Genomic DNA, 18,794 nt, shown 5'->3' with positions numbered 1-18,794 from the left:
TGTCTGGTGGCGATGTTGAAGGTGATGCCCCTGAGGTACTTGGTGTTGCTGGTGGTGGAGGTACATTTTAGCGCAGTAGTCTACATTCTTTGTGAGCATAGTTTACAGGATGCAGGGAATAGGGATTGAAGGTGCTTGCACATACTAGCAGTGCCACAGGAGTATTTTGTTGTCTCTGCCTTAAATAAATCCAGGCTGAAGTCAATGCTGTCTGTAGTATGGAGCCAAAGCTGGATTCAAGTTGTGAACTCTACTGTCCACAGTGTACATGGAAAGCAGTAGTTAGCACAGTTATAGAAAAATGCTTTTTTCACTTATTTTAACAAAATATGAATACATACAGTATAATTGTCTCTGCATTAGGTAAATCAAGGTTGAATTCCCTACTGTCTGTAGTGTAGATGTAAAGCTGAATTCAAGTTGTTAATCCTGTTGTCCACAGTGTAGATATTAGGCTGGACTGCATCATGTGTAATCACGATTGAAATAACAGATGAAATATGTATGGAATATATTGTCGAAATTTGTATGTTTCAGGGACATTATAGTTCAGATTGTGACCTGTGCTGACCGCGGTGTAGACTATCAAAAAGTGTGCCTTTACACTTGCAGCGTGAATGTTAATATTCAACTAAATCTATAAGTGATATAAAAGAAGTTTTTCAAGGAAGCATTCTAAAGGGATATTGTGTAGGTTTGATAGGTGTTATACTTAGTTTGGTTTGCACTGAGTTAGTAGCACCTGAAACAACAAGGTTCTGTGGAGCCTGCGATGATACGTGGTCCGGGCAGGCCGTACTGATAGTAATTTTTTTTGTCTTGTGAATTCTGTCTTAGTAAGGCCACGTGGCGATGATTTTTGGTGCACTGAGTTACTAGTACCTTTGGTGCTTAGCGTGTACAAACCCTGCGATGATGCGTGGTTGGGGGGCACAGCAATTGGAGTAATATTTTTGTCGATTGAATTCTGCATGAATTCTATTTAAAAGTGATAGTATGCCTCATTGCTGACATAAAACTGTTCACTCTTCTTTGGGATGATTTATGGTGCACTGAGTTAGTAGTATCTTTGGCGCTGAGCTTGTACGTACTCTGCGATAATGTGTGGTCCATTGGGGGCCGCATTCTGACCAATGTGTTTTGTCTGTTGAACTCTGCCTGAATACGGCCACGTGGCGATGAATTATGGTGCACCGAGTTAGCAGTATCTTTGGTATTGAGCGAGTACGTAATCTGCGATGATGCGTGGGCCGAGCAGGCCGCACTGGGAGCAATGTTTTTTGCCAGGTGAATTCTCCCTTAATAAGGCTATGGGGAGATGACGTGTGGTGCAGTGAGTTAGTGGTACCTGAAGAACTCATGTGATGATTCGTGTTTTGGGCGGGTCGCACTGGTACAATGTCTCTTGCCTACTGGAATGCGTCATGTGCAATCACCACTCCACCAGAATCATGAGCTCTCACAATGTAGATCGAAGGCAGTAGTCAGCACATACATCAAGAATTTTTTTTGTCGTATCCTTTAACAAAATCTGAGGACATAAAGTACAATAATCCCTTAAAAAAATTAAGGCTAAATGTCATGCTGTCCGTAGTATAGATCCAAAGCTCAATTTATGTTGTTAACCCTGCTGTCCGCACTGTAGATCGAAGGCAGTAGTCAGCACAGATATTGACGAATGATTTTTATCACTTATTTTAACAAAATTTTAACACATACAGTACAATTGTCTCTGCATTAAATAAATCAAGGCTGAATTCACTACTGTCCATAGTGTAGATGCAAAGCTGAATTAAAGTTGTGAACCCTGTTGTCCCCAGTGTAGATCTAAGGCAGTAGTCGACACAAACATCGAGTAATTCTTTTTGTCACATACTTTAACAAAATCTGAGGACTGAGTACAATTGTCCCTGCCTTAAATAAATTGAGACTGAATTCAATATTGTCTGTAGTGCTGATGCGAAACTGGTATCAAGTTGTAAACTCTACTGACCGCACTGTATATCGAAGGCAGTAGTCAGTACAGACAATGAGGAATGTTTTTATTGCATCCTTTAATAAAAGCTGAGGACTGAGTACAATGTTCTCTGCCTTAAATAAATCGAGACTGAATTCAATGTTGTCTGTAGTGCTGATGTGAAACTTGTATCAAGTTGTAAACTCTACTGACCGCACTGTAGATCGAAGGCAGTAGTCAGCACAGATATTGACGAAGAATTTTTGTCACTTATTTTAACAAAGTCTGAGGACATAGAGTATAATTGTCTCTGCCTTACATAAATCAAGGCTAACTTCAATACTGTCCACAGTGTAGATCCAAAGCTGAATTCAAGTTGTGAACCCTGCTGTCAGCAGTGTAGATTGAAGGCAGTAGTCGATACAGACATAAGTCTGCTGTGCTGTGGCGCTGAGTTCGCAATGGGCCTGTATCGAGGAGGGACGTGGTCATGGTGGCAGCCATGTGGCAGGGTGAGGACCTTCGCTGTGGCAGAGTCTTTTCTCTTTGCAGAAGTGAACCACGCCCAAGGCGTAGGCTAATTATTTATACTCTTACGCTGGAGTTGCGTACAATGGGCCAGCCCATTCCACTTCTGCTTCAAGTGGTGGGAGGGAGACAACACAGCTACATGACTGAGATATTCCCCAGAGTCTGAGATAATATGGCTGCGTCAATATGCAGTACACTACACGTATCAATAGTATATCTGTGCACGGAAACGTTTTTGGTTTGTATAGTGAGTTGTGTATAGAACATCTTCGGTAGTGTTAGCATTGTGTACATTATTGTTAATGTGTGAGTTCCTTTCCTTATACATAGTTGATTATCACATCTCTGAACATTGAGCTAGTGTTCTGTTGAGGGGATATATTATTTTGGGAAGGCCCGTTGTCCTGTTTTGTGCTGCCTGTGAGGTAGTAGAGGAGGAGGGGTCAGGAGGGGTGGTTGTAGTGGTGGTGGTGCTAGGTATTTTGATTTTGTTGTGTGTCGGAAGTGCATAATTAGTACCTCTATTACATATTTGCCTTTAGAGATGGGTGTGAGTTGGATGTAATTCACAAAGTACATAGTCAACGTCCTGACACTAGTTTAATGTTGATATTAATTTGTTAGTGGTAAATATAACAATTAATACATTTAAAAATTATCATTGAAAAAACCTTTGAAATTCACTGAAAAAAACGTAGGTTGTGAGGGATGTTAAAGTTAAAAAAAATTCATTTAATAAACCTTTGAAATTCACTGTAAAAACCATAGGTTTCAGGCAGGTTATAGCTAGGAATTAGCATTTAAAAAACCTTAGAAATTCGCTGAAAAAACTATAGGTTTCAGGGGTGTTATAGTTAGCTGGACATTTCACTTATACAAAACCATTGAAATTCCTTTGTTATAGTTAGTTGGCCACCCCCTGGGCTTTTAGTAATTATTCATGGTGGCACATGGCCCCCCGCTGCCCCAGTGACCCCCACACTGGAGCTTTTCAAATTAAATAAATGAACCTCTGTGGGGGTCATGCCCACCCACATAACCTGGGGACCACCACCTCCCAGGGGCTGTTCACTAGGTGGGAGGGGGGCCGTGCGTCCCCCCTTCTGGAACAGCCCAGGGCCAACTCCTGCAGTGTCCAGGACACTCTCTTTCATAGCAAACACTGGTTTGGATTTTGTGAGTGAGAGCAGGTTTGCTGCTCTCGCTTACAAAGTTCAAACCTCATTGCTTTTCCACCAGGAGAGCTGCATGTTAGCAGCTCCCCTTGCGGTAAAGCAATGCTGGCACCCGCAGGATGCGGGTAGCCTGCGAGATCATGGGGGAATTGATGTCCCCCCACAGTCCCCATCAGATAGGCCTGGCCCCAGGGGATGGGGTCCGCGGGGCGAGAAGTGGTCCGGGAGGGGGCCCGGCAGCCCCTCTCCCCTAACAAAATTAAAAAAGGATGGCTGGGCCCCCGGGGAATGGGGTCCTCAGGGCCAGAAGTGGCCCGGGTAAGGGGCCACGCACCCCCTGTCCCAAAACATAAATATTTTTTCAATACAAAATAAAGACCGGCTCGGGGAACGGGGTCCCGAGGGCCAATAGAGACCTCAGGAGGGAGCCACGAAGCCTCACCATATTTTTTTTTATAAATGTGAACATGCCCCGGCAGTTGGGGAACCCAGGGCCGGAATTGGCCACGGAAGAGGGGCCCACGCGGCCCCCTTTCCGTTCAGTTTTTTTTTTTAAAGAGGTCAGGCCCTGGGAGATGGGGTCCCCCACACAGTCCCCTTCTAAAAAAAAGTAATTAAAAAAAGACTGACATGGTGCAGGAGGCCCTGATCCCTCCCTGCAACACGTTTTAAGTTGGAGAATTAATTCACCTTCAATACTGGGGGTCCCTGGTGGCCAAATAGCCCACAAGGTACCTCCAGTATGCACCGCGGGGCTGCCTTGCTAAGAGATGGTCCTAGGCCATGCCCCTTTTTACACCTCTCTACAATGCAGCTCTGTGGCGCTAACTGGAGGTACCTGGTGGGCTAGTTGGACCCCACGGTCCCTCAAGACTGAAGAGGATTCAATCCCTCAATTAACAATGCACCTGGGGGGGTGTTTGCACTGTGGTGCTGGGAGGGAGAATGGCCTTATTTGACAAGAATGCAAAGGTGCTCTGTGGACCGTTTTACATTAGAGGATTAGGTCCCCTTAAATCCTAAGGTCCTTGGGGGCCAACTAGCCCACCAGGTACCTCCAGTAAGCGCCAGGGAGCTGGGTTGCAGAGTGGTGGTCTAAAGTCACACACCCTATTTACACCACTCTGCAACACAGCTCTGTGGTGCTCAATGGAGGTAGCTGGTGGGCTAGTTGACCCTCAGGTACCCTCAAGGTTCAAAGAGACTTAATCACCCAACTCAAAACACGCCAGAGGGTGCATTTGAACACTTGTCACATTAGGCCCCACACCCCTCCCTGCACCACAGTTCAAACTTGCCCTGAGCTGGGGGATTAATTCCCCTTCAATCTTGAGGGTCCCTGGGGGCCAACTAGTCTACCGGGCACCTCTTGTGAATGCCACAGGGGTGCTTTGCTGAGAGGTGCTCCGCGGCTACGCCCCCTTTTACACCACTCTGCAAATGCGGCTTCTGGTGCGCTGCTGGTGGTGTGTTGAGGTCCTCTTGTGTCCTGAGGATCACAAGACACAAGCGGACTTCATCCACTGAGCAGCAGTGTGCCAGAAGCAGCATATGCAGCGTGGTGTAAAAAGGGGCATAGCTGCAGAACACTTCTCTGACACGCAGGTCTGTGGAGCTTACTGAATGTACATGGTTGGCTACTTGGCCACCAGGGACCTTCAGGATTCAAGGGGACAAAATAGGGATGTCATAGTTAGAAATTAGCATTTAAAAAAACATTAAAATTCACACAAAGAAATAGGTTTCAGGTACGTTATAGTTAGAAATGAGCATTTAAAAAATAATTGACATTCACTAAAATAAACATACGTTTCAGGGACGTTATACTTCGTTGGACATTCACTCAAACAAAACCATGGAAATTCCACTGGTATAGCTAGTTCAGCTAACTATAACCCACGCCCCCGCAATGCACTGCTGATGATGTCACATTATACATCCTTCATGACATGGTCAGCGACATCACTAATGACATCACTGATGACATCTCAAATAACATCACTGATGACATCATCCACGTGATAATCTGATGCTCCTCCTCATACTCTAATATAACCTTTCATACAGCCACTCTAAAGAACAGACTACCATTTTCGAAACCATAGACACACGAATACCAGTTACTACATACACACTCACTGATTCCTAGGTCTACACACACATCTACTCATTCACCCATACAGTCACTCATACATGCAGTCACTCTTCATTACAACACTATCATATGCACTCATACACCTATGCAGACATTCACAAACTGCCACTCATCCAGAGTTACTCACACACCTAGGCAGTCGTGCAAAGATTCAATCACACTTCCATTTACTCATCTATACAGTTATACACACACCACCTCACTTATTTATACAGATACTAATACATACTTACTCTCTTATACAATCATGGATACAAGTACACACTCATGCATACAGCCACTCCCACAATGACTCACATATACATATGGTTATTTATGTACACCATTACCCACATATACTGCCTTTTACATATATAGTTACTCGCACATGTACCACTGAGGCATCGATTCACTCAACAACACACCCATGCACACACTCACCCACCCATACAGCTGTTTCCACATGAACTCTTGAACCATACACCCAGTGAATCAACCACTCACACATCTATGCACAGAGTTACACACCTCCCACCCACTCACCCACACACACACATTTAGGCACCCATACAAATACTCAGGCAACCAATCAATGAGACATATAGGCACTCATGTAGCTACTAAACAACCCATGCAGTTGCTTACACACCAACTACCAGACTGATACAGATATTCAGACAGTTTAGTCACTAATCCATGCATTTAGTAAGACACGTTTAATTACTCACTTATACAGTCAGTCACGCACCTACTAAATCCTCTATCCAGACAATTATACACCCACTCATTCTTCAATACAATTTGGCATATATATATAAAACATATTTAAACATTATAGAAACACACATTTACTGGATGATGTCATCAGTGAAGTCATTTGGAATGTCATCAGTAATGTCATCAGTGATGTCACTGACCATGTCATGAATGATGTAAAATGTGATGTTATCAGCAGTGCTCTGCTGGGGCGCGAGTTATAGTTAGCTGAACTAACTATAACGGTGTAATTTCCATGGTTTTGTGCGAGTGAAATGTCCAACTAAGTATAACGTCCCAGAAACCTATGTTTTTTCACTGAATATATATACATACATATTTAAACATGCTTGGTAATGGCATGCATGGTAAAAACATGTGCATAATAAAAAAAATGAAGAAAAAAAAATGTTTTGTAAAGTCATGCAAAGTATTTCCCTGTGTTGTTCCATCATACATCCCAGCTGCAGGACTCACTGGGCTGAGAAAGAAAGCAGACTCTAACTAAAGAGAACTTAATCATTATGTGAACTGTGAGTACTCTGGGCATAACTCTCCCATCTTTTACACCGACCACAGCTTTCATCCTGCTATAGTCTTTTCTGTTTCGATCCCCACTCAATATCTTTAATTTCTTCCCCATCTTGAATTTAACTGTGCGCTAAAGCAAGCAGCTGCTATCCAGAAGTCTGCTCTCACTCTCTCTTTATTAATCCCTTCATCCTCAATCCACTTCATCCAACACATCCTCTTTAGATTTCACCTCCCCCATTAAAGTATGGAAATTCATGGTTATCTGGCCTAACTATCTACAAACAACTTCCTTATGGAGGGAGCTAGAAATCACTAGTTTGCTGAAATGCCTTCTATTCCATCTCCTTTAGGAGGGCTGCAACTGTGCACAACATGTTTCAAAATATCTTCCTAACATTCTGACTCTTATTTGTTTTTAAGTTGCACACTAAGGGGGAGTTCATCTGACAATGTGGGTTTGTTGCCTGATCTTATATTAAGGTAATTGTGTATTGAATAGAGTTTTTTAACATTTTGTAAAAATATGGAGCTTAAACCAATTAAATTTCTTCTTCACATGCAGTGTTGCAAAATAAAAGTGTAGGACACAGTGGATATTATGGATTTGACCTCACTTTTCACGCTGTACCAAACTTCCTGATTGAAATGAGGGCCATGTACAGCCTCAGAGCTAGAGGTCCTAATCTAGGGAATAAGAAAGCAAACTTCTTACCCTCTTCCCATGAAGCCCTGCGATACATGTGTCACCCAGCTGCAACAAAGCCCACAAAAGTAACAACACACTTAATTCATTAAAGGACAACATGGAATGTACATAGCATAAGAGTTTAGGGGGAATATTACCAAGCAATAGCGATAATTATGGCTATTGCTTGGTTAGAGACAAAAATGTACCGCTTAGCTGCGGCGATTGTTATCGCAGATAAACCTTGGTATTACCAAGGTTTATCGCAAATGCGATAAAAATCGGCCGCAACGCATGAATATCGCTTAAAAGTCCGCGATATTCATGCATTAGCGAGCTAATGCTCTTAGCCATGTTATCCACCTCCCATTGGATAACATGGCTAAGAACTGCTCAGGGCAGGTGTTAGCTTTTGGAGATATTCGCGCCTAGCGCGAATATCTCCAAAAGTTGGTAATAGGAGACAGCGATGTTAGCGACTGTTTCCAGTCGCTAACATCTTGGCAAGCCCACTTTGCACGTCATTAGTGATAAATATCACTGACATGCAAAGTGTGGCCCAAGATGGTCTCTATCTCCTACTAGCTGGCGCTAACTGGTGTTAGCGACAGCTAGGTAATAGGGAGATAATTTTATCTCCGCTTTCTTGGCTTTTAAAGCCAAAAAAGTGGAGATAAACCCCTTTGATAATATGCCCCTATATTTGGTAAATTTTGAAATTAACCATATATATATACTGACCCTCATATGCTTTAGCACATGCCCTCATATAGTTTTTTCCCATTTCTATACACAGGATAAGGCAACAAAGCTTGATTAGCCACCATAGATGTCTTTTGACGTTCCTCCTCATTATTTCTAGTTGGAGGGACTAAGCTAAGTTTAGCTCTCTCTGTGACTAAATGTTTTTACTGATACGAGAAATGGGCCATCGTTTCAACACTATCAGAAAAAAAGTGGCTAACATCTGTACTCCAACACAGATGTAATTCCGGTCTTCTGAATAAATTTGCTTTTATGTTCTACCTGTATCTCAAGACCATCTCATCACCATTATTTGAATGACAACCAAGAGGATACAGTGGAAAATGGAGAACATTATTGACCGCACCAACAGTAAAGAACAAATAGCAGATAAAGACACAGGGAGTCCATTACTCCCTCAAATTGTCTAATATTATAGTAAGAGTCTTACAAGGAAACAATAGTTTAAATGCATTGGATGAGCAATAACTGACAAGCCAATATATCCAGAAAGCAATGCAAACTGGGAAAATTGTAAGTATTTCACAAGACAAAAACTTTGCAACCTCGCACAACCTCTAGTTTAAATAAACACGAATGATGTGTGACACAAAAGAAAATAATATATTTAGCCAGTCAAGTCAGCTGTTTTCTTTAAGTGACATTGTTTTTCATATCATTAACACCAAATGTGTTTAACTACCAACTATAATAGAATTCAATATGCAATATCTAAACAAATGAATGCTGTTATTCTACACAGATGTGCTGATTTACAGAAGCATTTATGAATAAGAGAAGTGGTGCTACGATAATATTCCTTTACAAGCTGTTACATACGTTTGTGAATTTGCCCTGAAAATTACCACATCGAATTTTTAAAAGTGCAGACAGGGCTTATTCCTTTCTACTTTTACTATCTGTAAATGAATATTTACTGAATATTCACATTTTAGATATTTTCTTGTCAGTCAACAAATCATGTAAGAGTATGTAAGAGAGTAATACAAGAATACTCGATTACGTATCCCAGATATCTGCAAATAGTGGGTCAGAAGGCCACCTCCAGTAGAGACCTTCAGTAGCAATGCACAAGGGAGTAAACATGTATAAACCCATATCTGAACACTTAAGGTAGTAAAACCCCTTTGTCCACAATACAAGTAGAAACTGAGGGTGTGATTTAAGGAGGTAAACCGACACTTCTGTGTACATCTACTACATTTGCAATTTTACAAATAGTATCTTTACTAATGCTGAGACTCCACACTCATGGCAGATTCTCCACATTCATGGCAGAAAGACCACCCTCAGGGCAGAAACTCTGCAGTCAGAGGGGAGAGTCTGATCTCGGGGCAGTGGACTCAACATGGCAGAGAAGGAGCGAACTACTAATGGCAAACCAAATAGCAAATACATACACCTGAAATCAAATAATTCCACCTGAAAATCATTACATTCAAAACGCACAAAAGCTGGCCACAATCAAGCCTCTGTTCCTTCATACCTCATCTTTCCCAGACCGCTACCTAGCTACTCTCCGGCTATCGTACCTCCACAATGTGGCCAGGGCTTAGGAGGAAGAGAAATTATTTATAGGAGGAGACAGAGATGATCATCTTATTTGTAGTGTCTAACTACAAACACTACAAGAACTGCTGCCATATTGTCTTAGTGTACCACAGAAGGCTGCCTTACAACAGCATTTGTGTGATGGGGTGAATGCATTGAGGGAAGATGTCTGGAAGGTGGGTGATATTAAAAAAGTGGCAGGATAAGAGGAGTTGGGTGAAGGAGAATTTAATCAGGATAGAGGTGGCCCGAGCCAGCTCACCACACTTGATTAGGATGTCTTCTCCACTATACCTGCCTTCCCGCTATGTTCTTCGCTGGCTATTTTTTATTTTCTCTCCAAATTTGATTCCTGCCTAACTTGTGCTCCTGTGATACATAATTGCAAGCACAGAGATGAATTTTGGCAACCTGGAAAGCAACACTATGGCAGAGCTGAAAGGATTTTGCAAGTTGTAGCAATATCAGTACAAGTATCGAGGAGGTCAAAGAAGTCAGAGCTCCTGAATGCCCACAGCGCCTGGGGCAAGGCCCACCAGCTGCTAGCTACAGCACAGGAGAGGGAAGAGGGCAAAGATTTTGTGGAGTTGAAAGAGGATTAAATTGGGGAGGAGGTAGAAATCCACCTGAGTATGGCCCCAGAGGGAGAGGAGGGCCCACAGGAGATAAGGCCCTCACTGGATCCAAAGCAGGCGGCAGTGGGTACTCCTGCAACCTGTCCCTTGAGGAACTGGAGGACAGGAGAGCAGATAGGGAGGTTAGACTGTACCTGGCCAAAATTAAATTGGAGACAGCCAAAGAGGTGGGCACAAAAAGAGCCTTAGAGTAAAGAAGGGCGGAAGCTGCCAAGGAGGAGACAGCTGTCGAGAGGACCTTAGAGGAGAGGAAAATGACACTGGGAGAAAAGAAAATTCTGTTTTCTCATGAGGTCAGTCAAAAGGAACAGAACTTAAAGGCAAAACTGCTAACGGAGTTCACTAGTAATGGCATTGGTGGCAGCAAAAGCATGTAATTCAGTGGAGAACAGAGGATCCATATTTCTTCAAGACGTGATGCCGAACTATGTGGTAGGGGAGTGCATTAAAATGAACTGGAAATGGGCTGAGGTAAAACCCCTCCTCAAGAAACCTACGGCCGACCCTACAGACCTGCAAAACTACCAGACCATCTCTCTCCTCCACTTTGAGGCCAAAGTCACAGAGCGAATCATAAACACCCAGCTGACAGCCTTTATAGAAAATTACTCCATCCTGGATGCCTCCCAATCCGGATTCTACAGCACCGAAACCGCCCTCTTCGTCACCACAGATGACATCCACAAGCTACTGGATTAAGGACACACCGCGGCCCTCGTCCTTCTTGACCTCTTTGTAGCGTTTAACACCATCTCACACCACACGCTCACAGCCAGAATTTACAACGCAGGATTTCAAGGAGCCACCCTTGACTGGAACCAATCCTTACTCTTCAACAGAACCCAGAGGATCTGACTCCCTACCTTCCTCTCAAAACCAGTGGAAATCAGCTGCGGAGTACCCCAGGGATCATCACTCAGACCCACGCTCTTCAACGTATATATGGATGCCTCACCGCCATCTTCAGACAGTATAAGCTCAGCATCGTTTCCTACGCCGATGACACTCAGCTCATCCTCTCGCTCACGAACAATCCCAAAGATGCCAGACTATTCTTCCAGGAAGGAAGGAAAAACGTGGCAGCCTGGATGAAGGACAGCTGCCTGAAGCTTAACTGAGAGAAAACTAAGGTCCTCATCCTCGGACCCTGCACCACCGCCTGGGACAACACCTGGTGACCCTCCACCCTCAGTAGCCCACCAACCACTACAGACAACGTGCGGAACCTCTGCATCATCCAGGACTCCACCCTCTCCATGAACCGCCAGATCAATGCCGTTGCTTCCACCAGCTTCAACTGCCTCCGCATCCTCTGCAAGACCTTCAAATGAATCCCCCCTGACTGCAGAAAGACCATCACCCACACACTCATTCCCAGCAGACTTGACTACGGCAACGCCCTCTATGCCGGAATCAACAAAACTCTTCTGGTCAAACTCCAAACTATCCAGAACGGCACAGCCAGACTCGTCTTCGGGACAACACGCTACGGGCACATGACCCAACACCTCCGAGGCCTCCACTGGCTCCCTGTCGAAAAATGGGTAACCTTCAAACTCCTCCACCACCCCTACAAGTCCCTCAACAACATTGGACCCAAATACCTCAACAAAAGACCATTCTGTCACGTACCCCAGAGGAACCTCTGCTACACCGATCTCACCCTGGAAGTGGTCCCCCACATCCGCAGAAGCAGAAATGATTTGAAGGCTTTCTCCTACATCACAGTGAAGGCCTGGAACGAGCTCCGTGTGACCATCAAATGCTCCCCGACTCTGCACATGTTCAGGAAGAACCTCAAGACCTGGCTTTTCAACTGACCTGGAGCCGTGCCCCCCCCCCTCCCCAGCACTTTGAGACCCTCAACGGTGAGTAGCATACTTTATAAACCCCTGATTGTTTGATTCAACTGTATGAGGTGACCCTGGGTCCCAGAGGAGGATTGGGGAGTTATACTCTTGACACAAATGCCTGGGGTGGGAGGGATACCCTGCTGACTTTAGAAACAGATGACCAGATGAGGTATGCCCCCATGCAAGCTATTCTTGTCTCTAAATTTGTTCTTACCCAAGAAAAGTAGAGGCTAAGGTTCAGGGGTAGTCATAACCTGTCTAATCAGTCTTGTGTGGATTTCATTGATTACTCCAGTAAGGCACTCAGTGATTCTGTGAAGGGCAGTACAGTGAGCGATTTTAATTTGAGTTATGATGTGATTTTCAGGAAGCACACGTTGAGTAATTACTTTAAAGAGTTGCACCAATACTTGATTGGTAGCAGGTCCACGTTACACAGAGAGCTTGCAAAGGAGGCAGATCTTTGGGTCAGCACCAGAGTATCCAAGAATGTGCCTGGGGGACCAGAAAGTGGACAGGTCCCACTCAGAAGAAAGTGGGGGAGTCATGGACAAAACACCTAAATTCTCATAAGGCCCCGAAAATAGTATCAATTTGTAAAGATTCCCAGCCCATTTCTGATTAGAAGAAGGGAGGGTTCCACGGGAAGAAATCTTCAAGAAATGTTACCTGCAATGCATTGAGTGCCACAGGTACAAGCACTAATAGGGTGACTCCAAATTTCTGAAGAGGTAGCAGGTACCCTTTGTTTTTTAAGGTCCCGTGGATAACAAGAGTAGTTCTTGGGTAAGAGGTTGCCCTTGTTAGTATGGGCTAGTGCAAAGGTCACCCTAGTGTCTGTGGGTGACAAAGAGATTGTACCAAAGATTTACATGCCTGAAAACACTAGGAACTATAGGCAATGGGCCACAATCAATTTGCTGTTGGTGGAGGCTCTGAGAAACACAGGAGTCAGTACGACTACTCTTAGGTGTCATCTGGTGCCCCAGAGCAGGTAGTCCAAAATGTGGTCCACCAGTTTGTAACAGCCAACAACCACAAGAGTCACATCTACATGACTCTGGTCTCTTTTAAATGGGGAAGTCATGGATTGATATTAAGGGTAGCTGTCAGTCCAGCCATGCCTGTGGATGGTCTATTTTGTAGTGACTTATAGTACACCATCTGAAAGGAGGTAGAGCTCTGGTCTCACCTGGAATGTAGGGGGTCACCTGAGTAGGTTTGCCTTGGCAGCCCAAGAGGGAAGTTAAAAGAACCTAGAGCCTGGAAAATGGCACAGGTATCTGCCAAAAAGAAGACATGTAAGGTGTGTGGGAAATATGCCTCTAAGTTTCCTGTGGTCCAAAAGGAAGCTGATCCTGACACCCAGGAACATATAGGGGAGGACATTACTGCCCTGTGGGACTACCTGAACTGTTTAGCTAGCAAGAGGAAGAGGGGCCAATCCAGGGAGAATTGGCCTACACTGCAAGTTAAAGTGTGCTGGGTGTGGGGTGAACTACAAGTTCTCCACTCCCTATCATCCCCAGACAAATAGACCTATTGAAAGGCCCAACCAGACCCTCAAACGCATGATTATTGGACAGTCAGAGCCTTTGTGGCAGAAGTGTGATGTCCTTTTGCCATGCCTATAGTTTGCTTACAAGGAGGTACTACGGAAAGTGTTAGGGTTAGGTTCCTTTGAACCTCTGTATTGTCGTGTAGTTGATATGCAAACTATACAGGATCTGCATGTTTGGACAGCATACACTGTAGGATTGGTGACAGAGTGGCTCTGAGCACCCCCAGCGGGTATGTTGACCTTCTGTATCTGCTAACTTACACTGCCACTATATTCTCCTCTTACCAAGGAAAGAATAGTTTTTGGCAACCATCGAACATGATAACCCTGATCCCTCAGGACCGTGGAAACAATGTACTACTTTTTGCACAGTCACTCGTGCTTACTTAGACTGTCTCAGAGAGATACACGGAATAAATAGGCTGGGCATTTTCAACAAAGAATTTATTGAACAGTTGGTATTCTGGTGTAGAATAGATGAGCTGTAACAACCGTTAGGCAGTAAAAGATATAAATGATTAGAAGCAATATGAAAGTAAACGGATGGTATAGCACTACCATTTTGCAGTAATCATGCATATATACAAGTATATAAATTACACGATAATAAAAAGATGCGTAGTCCTACGATGCCTCCCTAACTAGATGTACCTAAGTGTACCTAGCATGTGTGTAGGTGTTTATGCCACGAATCCCTCTAGGATTAAAGTCAACCCCATTACCTGAAGTGAGAGACTGTGGAACCCTGTCCTAGTCTTGAGTTGGACACCACGTGAGGGATGTTAGACCACTGTGAGCTGGTGCGTCTGCATGCAGGAACCTCAGCGTCTCTGGTCAGTATGTCGGCCGAAATGTCTTGGTCTGCCTCTGTCTTTCCCAGCATGATGTGAGGTATATATACCCATTGGTCTCCCCAAGGGTCCTTCCTTGCTGTATTACTATGTCGGCCTAAGGATGACATCAGGATGAACTTTATACATATATATTATACAGGAGATGGTAGTCCTGCTGTGCTTCCAAGAATCCTCATACAAATGGATGAGATTTTGAAGTAGGGAAAACCTGTGTTCTGAATGCAGTGTCCTATCTAGGTAAAAGGTCAGCCCCTGTAAACCGTTATAAGTGTAATGTAGAGAAGAATATAGATGAATGGTTATGTTGTTAGCTGAGTCTATAGCAGGGTAACCATATGGAATATAACAGTATGGTCACTCTCTCAGGCCTTTTTAGCCTTGTGAAGGACAGGTAGGAGCAAGATCCCAGGAAACCACACCAAGATGTAGTCAGATACATGTTGGCTCTCAGGAATCAGTGAAGCGCTTTTGGAAGAAAGCTGCAAAGTAGCACAAAGTTGAGTTCACTTACATGCTCGCAAGACCTCTAGGTCAACCTCCTCAAGTCCCACTTTCAGAGGTTCATGGAAACCATACACCTGATGATGGATAATGTGGTGGAAGATGAAAGTAAACATCTCCCATACTCCTATCTGCCAAGGAGCAAGATGGGTCAGTCGAGGGAGTTGTCCTCTTCCCTATCTTATACACAGACCAATAGCTGGACTGTGGCAATTTTCTGGGACAGTTCACCTCTTTATTCTCACTTACTCCCATGTCTACCATTTGGGGTATCAACAATAGTGACACTGGGGATAACATGCAAATGAAATATACATTTTACAGGTTGTCTGATGTGGTGAGAGGCAACATCAAGAAAGAAGTGTTCACCATCATGGAGCTACCGGTGATTGAGCACTCCAACTGCCCTGGACCCAATCCAAGGGTTCTGGTAACCAAGGCCACCCCACAGGGTACCAGTCCAGATCTTTGGCTCTGTGTAGATTACAGAGTACTCAATTCAGCCAAGTCTGATGTTCACCACATCCCCCAGCTGGTAATCACATTGATGAGTTGAGAGCTGTCATGTTCCTGAGCACATTTGACTAGATATAAGGGAAGTGGCATATTACCTCAACTGAGGCAGCTAAGGAGAGGTTCTTTAAAGAATGCCCCAGCCATTTTCCAGGTACAGGGCAATGCGGTCCTATATGGACAGGAACACTTCAGTGCCCCTTATTGGGTTGACAGTGCAGCCTTAAGTTCCATTTGGGATGAATAGCTGCATCATCTCCGGATAGTGCTTCAGGCTTTTCAGAAGACAGGTCTGACTATCATGGCCAGAAAGGACATGATTCTGTTGCAAAGAAGCAGCCCAAGAAGGTGATTTAGATTGAGGTGTGGAAGAACACTTTTGACACCTTGAAGGAGGCAATGTGCACAGCACCACTACTCAAGGCACTCAACATCTCCAAGAAATTCATTTTCCAATTTGACGCATCTGAGCTTGGCATTGGGTCTGTTCTACACAGATGAATAATAAGCTTGGAACAACTTGAGGGCTTTATCAGTAGGAGGTTACTTCAAAGGGAACATAGGTGGAGTCCCTTAGAAAGGGGAGATATTTGCAGTGGTTGGGCACTGAAGAAGCATTAACCTTATTTTTTTGGACTCACATTTGGGTTCAGATAAACCACAGACCCCTTAGATGGTTAATACAGATGAGGGGTGAGAATCCCAACCTGTTGAGCTAGTCAATCTCCCTATAGGGTTTGGACTTTATCGTGGAACATCACCATAGGACTGACCACACCAATGCTTATGGCCATTGCAGTTTTTTCCCACTTTAGTAAGGCAAACTCAAATGTGCCTGGGTAGTTCTTCCTCCTTTCAGGTGGGGGGACACATGCTAAACCTGACATCCTTGATGTGGTACTCCCCCAAACCTTTTCTCTTTATAAATCCTATTTTTCTGAATTTGTTTTTCTTGGCTGTAGGGCTCAAAACAGTGTTAAAGTGCTTGAGCTTGCTTCCTAAAACATGGTAAAATTGGAGATCACTGACACAATATCATGGCAAACAATATTATTGACAAAACTATTGTGTCAAAATATTGTTTACCACTATATTGTGCTCCTATGCATATAATGGGTAGTACAAAGATATTGGAAACAAAATTAGTTGGCCCTAATATCTTCCAGAAATACACACAAATATTAATATTTTAACCCCTTAACTGCTGGGTCTCCCCCCATCCCCCCAGTGCTGAGGCCATTTTTTGGCTATCTGGGGTAGTTTGTGCTTAGGCCCATGTAACATTTTGTCCACATAAGGTATCCATGTCAAATTTGCATCCTTTCTTCCAACATCGTGAGGGTGCTAAAGGTACCCAGGGTTTGTGGATTCCCCTGGAAGGGGCCCAGGAATTAGCCAAAATGCAGCTACATTTTGGGGTATTGGTGAATAATTGGAAACAAGTGCTCAAGAGGAAAGCATCTGGTTTTTACCTACACATGGTATCAACAAAGTATTTGCAGTGATAAAATCCCCATCTTCCCAGTTTTAAGGAAAAGGCAGACTTTTGTTAAAAAACACAATTTTCTACACAGTTTTGACATTTTTTTTTTTTAAAACCTTTATTTTGTAAAAAGGGAATACAGTTACAGACCTACAACCACGGAGGCTGGTCAGTTGTATGCAATACCAGTAGCACAATAATACACAGTTCATCAGCAGACAACCCAAGGGCCCAGCAGCGAAAAGGCACAATATAATGGAGAACTTGTGGCAATAAGAGGATAAATAAAAGATTTCACATTTTATATTTTATAAATAACAAAAATCGAAACACAAAAAAGAGTCGAGGCGTTACCATGCAATGTGATGACTGTCTCATACGACAGGGGGAGACAAATGATTAATGAGTACTGTTATGAAGGAGGAGAGATCTTGGAGAGGGGGGCGAGAGCAACACAATACATCGCATACAACGGGAAGCTTGGAGACCGAAACGTACAGTCAAGGGAATTGAGGAATGCAGTTTTGACATTTTAAGTGGACATTGCCTATTTTTCTATTTTTTGTGCTTTCAACCTCCTTTCAGTTAGTGCTAGAAATGTATGTAAAACCAGTATTTGCCCATGACAAAGGGCATAGTGGAGCTAAGTTCACATGTAGAGCAGTATCATTAAGGCATGTCTTTGCACCAGACAGTCCTTTAAGATTTAGTAAGATAATAGGACGGTGTCAACAATTATGGGATGCGAATGTGCCGAGATACACATTGACAGGAACTAAAACACATCCTAGAATAGCAATGGCATTAATGCAATTTTCTCTTGGTTTCAGAGGAAATGGGACAGTAAAGGTGGGAAGGAACCTCAACTGCAACACCACCATGGATGCCACCGATATGCAGTGAGCCATCTCCAGCTGAATGAACCCCTGTTGGCAATGTTGGGCCAGGCTTTACATGCAACTACTCCCGAACTGGAATGCCCACTGTTAGCTTGTCAATCTACACCCCCCCCCCCCCCCCCCTGGTGATACTAGGAGTGGGCTCTGTATGATGGTCCCATAAGCCATCTAAAAGTCTTTGTTTCACCATCAGTGGAATAAAAGAGCTGCAGAATGCTATGGCAAAAAAAGTTTGGAAAATTACCCACAGCAACATAGACTATTCAATGGCACACTTGGTCATAAGTAGCATGGCGGCAGTTGTTAGGGTTGAGCTAGGAGAAAGAGGAGAAGATCTGCTTAGGCTCATATGCAGTTTGGAAGCCCCCTGTGAGTTCCCATGCACTTGATTTTGAAGTAGAACTAGA

The sequence above is a fragment of the Lissotriton vulgaris genome, chromosome 7 (genome assembly GCF_964263255.1).
Source record: "Lissotriton vulgaris chromosome 7, aLisVul1.2, whole genome shotgun sequence".
Taxonomy (NCBI): Eukaryota; Metazoa; Chordata; class Amphibia; order Caudata; family Salamandridae; genus Lissotriton; species Lissotriton vulgaris.
Note: the sequence above shows the minus strand (reverse complement) of the source record.